This window comes from Rattus norvegicus, chromosome 2 (assembly GCF_036323735.1).
Source record: "Rattus norvegicus strain BN/NHsdMcwi chromosome 2, GRCr8, whole genome shotgun sequence".
NCBI lineage: Eukaryota > Metazoa > Chordata > Mammalia > Rodentia > Muridae > Rattus > Rattus norvegicus.
In genome coordinates this window covers 183,724,810-183,730,033 of record NC_086020.1, presented here as the reverse complement: position 1 = coordinate 183,730,033, position 5,224 = coordinate 183,724,810, and positions in this window count along the sequence as shown.

Here is a 5,224-nt window from a genome sequence, read left to right as displayed (position 1 = left end):
CTATAGTCACTTGATCATTGACAAAGGATCTAAAAGCATCCAATGGAAGAAAGACAGCATTTTCAAGAAATAGTGCTGGTTCAACTGGAGGTCAGCATGTAGAAGAATGCAAATTAATCCATTCTTATCACCATGTACAAAGCATAAGTCGAAGTTGATCAAGGATCTCCACATCAAACTAGATACACTCAAAGTAATAGAAGAAAAAGTGGGGAAGAATCTTGAACACTTTGGCACTGGGGAAAATTTCCTGAACAAAACACCAATGGCTCATGCTCTAAGATCAAGAATCGACAAATGGAACCTCATAAAACTGCAAAGCTTTTGTAAAGCAAAAGACATTGTCATTAGGACAAAAGGGCAACCAACAGATTGGGAAAAGATCTTTACCAATCCTACAACTGATAGAGGGCTAATATCCAAAATATACAAACAACTCAACAAGTTAGATTCCAGAGATCCTAATAACCCTATCAAAAAATGGGGTACAGAGCTAAACAAATCATTCTCAGCTGGGGATTATCAAATGGTCAAAAAGCACCTATAGAAATGTTCAATACCCTTAGTCATCAGGGAAATGCAAATCAAAACAACCCCGAGATTCCACTTCACACCAGTCAGAATGGCTAAGATCAAAAACTCAGGGGACAGCAGATGCTGGCGAGGATGTGGAGAAAGAAGAACACTCCTCCACTGTTGGTGGAGTTGCAAACTGGTACAACCACTCTGGAAATCAGTCTGGAGGTTCCTCAGAAAATTGGACATTCCTCTATCTGAGGACCCAGCTATACCTCTTTGGGCATATACCCAAAAGATACTCCAACATACAATAAAGACACATGCTCCACTATGTTCATAGCAGCCTTATTTATAATAGCCAGAAGCTGGAAAGTACCCAGATGCCCTTCAGCAGAGGAATGGATTAAAAAAAGTGGTACATCTACACAATGGAGCTATCAAAAACAGTGCTATCAAAAACTATGACTATCCAAAAATATAGTTTATAGCTTATAGTTTATAAAAAACTGTAAGCTATCAAAAACTCAGCTATCAAAAACAATGACTTCATGAAATTCATAGGCAAGCAGAATGACCTAGAAAATATCATCCTGAGTGAGGTTACTCAATTACAGAAAAATACACTTGGTATGCACTCATTGATAAGTGGATATTAGCCAAAAAGCTCAAATTACCTAAGATGCAATCCACAGATCACAGGTAGCTCAAGAAGGATGAGCAAAATGCCGATGTCTCACTCCTTCTTAAAAGGGAAAAAGTATCCATAGGAGGGGATATGGAAGCAAAGTTTAGATCAATGACTCAAGGAATGCCCATTCAGAGCCTGACCCACATTTGGCCCCAAATTAGATAAGATTGATGAAGCTAGAAAATGCATGCTGAAAGGGACTGGATATAGACCTCTCCTGAGCAACACATCGAGAGCATGTCTAGTACAGAGGTCAATGCTAGCAGCAAACCACCAAACTGAGAATAGGACCCCTTGGGGGGAATTAGAGGAAGTATTGAAGGAGTTGAAGGAGCTTGCAACCCCATAAATAAAACAATGCCAATGAACCAGAGCTTCCAGAGACTAAACCACTACTGAAAGACTATACATGGACTGATCCAGGGCTCCAACTGCATATGTAGCAGAGAATAGATTTGTTGGGGCACCCAGGGATGGGGAAGCTCCTGGTTCTGACAAGGTTGGATCACCATTGCAGGGGAATATGGAGGAGCAATAAGGGGGATGTACAGGGGGAATACCCACATGGGAGAGGGGGAGGGGGAGGGGAAGGGGCTGGTATGGGGACTTGTGGACAGGAAACTGGAAGGGGGATAACCTTTGAAGTGTAAGTAAAGAAATATATCAAAATAACTTTAAAAAGTGGAGAGATATCAAACTAGAAACCTAACAGCACTCCTGAAAACTCTAGATAGAATTGTCAAAAAAACGAAAACAAAAACAAAGAAAAAAAAAACCCACCCAAAGGAGTAAGCAGAAAGAAATAGTCAAACTCAAGATTGAAGTCAATAAAACCAAAACAATACAAAGGATCAATAAAACAAAGGTCTCTCACAGACAAATCCACTACCCAAAGACTACACATGGACAGACACCTGGCACCAGCTGCATATGAGGCAGAGTATGGCCTTGTTGGGTACCAATGGGAGAAGAAGTCCTTAGCTCTGTCAAGGTTGGAACCCTCCAATGTAGGGGAATGTCAGGGGCGTGGCAAGGTGGGTGGTTGGAGAGGGAGAACACACTCATAAAAGAAAGCAGAAGGGGATGGCATGGGGGCTTATGGCTGGGAAACTGGGAAAGGGAATAAGATTTGAAATGTAAATAAAAAATACAATAAAAATAAGTGTAATATAAAAAAGAACTAATAGAGAAGCTCAGGTTACAAATGTAAGTGATTAAAAAATAGGAATCCTAGTTACTCTGATTTGGTCATTACACATTACACACACACACACACACACACACACACACACACACACACACACACACATCGAACCATCAGGGTGACATTAGGAAGGGAAGTGTTCCCAGGACAGTGGAGTGGATAGGAGAGGGGTACTGAGGCTGCACATGGTCAAAATACATCATGGACACATAAAGAAATAAAAGAAAAGAAAACAAAGAGTGGCTCTTTGAAAAAATCAGTAAGATCACCAAACCCTAATCCACATTAACTAAACGTTGGAGAAATCCAGAGTATCCTAAGGGCATATTTAAAAGCTTCTACTCCACTAAGGTGTAATATCTAAAAGAAGGGGTTAAATTCCTCAGTAGGTCCCACTTACCACAGTCAAATCAAGATCATCATAGAGACTTACATCCCCTAGTGAAGTAGAACCTGTCATTACCAATCACTTCTCCACAATGGAAAAAAATCTCAGGGTGAGATGACTTTAGCACATTCTACCAGAATGACAAAGAGGAGTTAGTATCAGTGCTCCTCAAATTTTTTCACAAAATGGACGTAGGAGAAACAATTCCCAATGCATTGAAGAGGGCCACAGTTACCCAAATCACATGAAGACCCAGCAAAGCAAGAAGATTGCAAACCTATTTCCTTCATGAACACAGATGCAAACACAATCAATAGAGTATTTGCAAACGAAATCCAAGACCACATCCAGAGAGTCATTTCCCAGGATAAAGACAATTTCATCCCAGAGATGCAGGGATGGATCTGTAGATAAAAATCAATATATGCAATCTAACATATAAACAAACTGAAACAAATAGCCACACGAGGATCTCATTACGTGTAGAAAAGCCTTTGACAAAATCCAGCACCCTGTGATAACTGACACAAGTCCTGTTGAGATTAGGGATACAAGGGACATAGCTAAACACAAGAACCCAGTTTAGACCACAACCATAAATAGCATCAGGTTAAATGGTGAGAAATTCAAAACAATTCCAGTAAAATCAAGATGAAGACAAGATTTTCGATTTTCTCCATATTTATTTAATATGAGAGTTGATGTCTTAGGTAGAGCCCGAAGAACAGTGAAGGAGACTAAGGGGACACAATTCAGAAAGGAAGAAATTAAAATGTTATTTGCAGGTGATGTAAGAAACATCGCTGACCATAAAATTCTACTGGAGAATTCCTACAGCTAAAAAACACTTTCAACAAAGAAGTTGGATGCTACATTAACTACAAGTAAACAAACAAACTCAGCATCACCTCTTTATAGAAAGGACAACCTGAGAAATAAATAGCCCCGGGCAACATAGATCATCATGACATAACTGTGACCAAATAAATGAAAGTCTTATATGATAAAAGCTTCAAGTCATTGAAGAAACAAATTGAAGAACATCCCAGATGAAAAGATCTCCCATACTCATGAATCAGTAGAATTAGAACAGTGAAACCAGCCATCCTACCACAAGCAATCTACAGATTCATGCATTTTCCAGCTAAATCCAATGGAATATTTAAATAAGTTCAAAGGACAGTTCTCACCTTCATGAGAAAACACAAGGAAGGTAAAAAAAAATATGAACAATGAAAGAACTACAGGAGATCTTACCTTCCATATTTCGAGGTACAAAGCTACAGTAATAGAAAAAGCATGGCAAAGTTGTTTATTGTTATTTCATAGTAGCCTTTCATTTTCTGAGAGACAGAAGGGACAGGATCCATATGGGAGGGAAAGTAAGGAAGTAGAGGTAGGGAAAGGCAAACTGTATTCTCATTATACAGTAGTAGAAAACAATCTATGTTTAATAAAAAGGGAAAAGGGGGCATGGAGAATGTTAGTTCTTGAGAACTTTCAGAATGAGACAAAGTGTTTCTAAGTAGCACCCCACTGGTTCAGTTTCAGTGTAATGTCACTAGGGACATTCATATTCATTAATATTAGCAGTAACTATGTTTAAGGACACATTTTAAAATATCAGAAAATTTAAAGTACAGAAGCTGGCTCTCTGATTTTCTTGGCTGTTTCTTCCAACTGTGATGAAAACCTTGTCTCCCTCCTTTAGATATTCATTTTCTCAGTTCACTGTTTTGGAAAATCAGTTTACTTCATATTTAGGGTGTTGTTTCTGAATATGAATGTGGGTACTGCTTGCATGTGTGCTATCCACAGAAATAAGAAGAGGGTGATAGATCCCTCGAGACTGGCATCCAGATGGCTGTCCGGAGCTTTTTATTTTATTTTTTTAACTTTACTAGGAAGGAAACCTGTGTTCTCCTGAGTAGAAGCAAGTGTTCCTAACTACAGCAACATCTTGAGCCTTGAGCCCACTTAGTTCTGACTCCACATCTTCTGTTACACTCAGCAGAAGTTCATGTGCTATGGAAACAGGTCAAATGAATTCTGAGAGTTCTGGAGCACCACAAAGAGAGAGCACAATTTCTGGGTTTATGTGCAGTTCTAACTTTTGGTGTTTGTGATACAGGAGTCTCGTCTTCTGCCCCATTTTTTCTCTGTTTACCCACATTCAGTTGTATCTATGCACTTCTGTAAGCATTCCTAATATTGACCTGTTTGGGTGTCAATGTTATCATTTCCTCTATTAGAAATGCTCACAGGAATAACCTTGAGAGCATTGGCACTTGCTGGGACAGCTTGCTGAGCACAACACCAACAGCCCAGGCACTAAGATTAAGAATTAATAAGTAGGACTTCATGAACTGAATTGCTTTTATGAGAGATTTTGCCACTGTTAATAGGAAAAGATGGCAGCTTATTG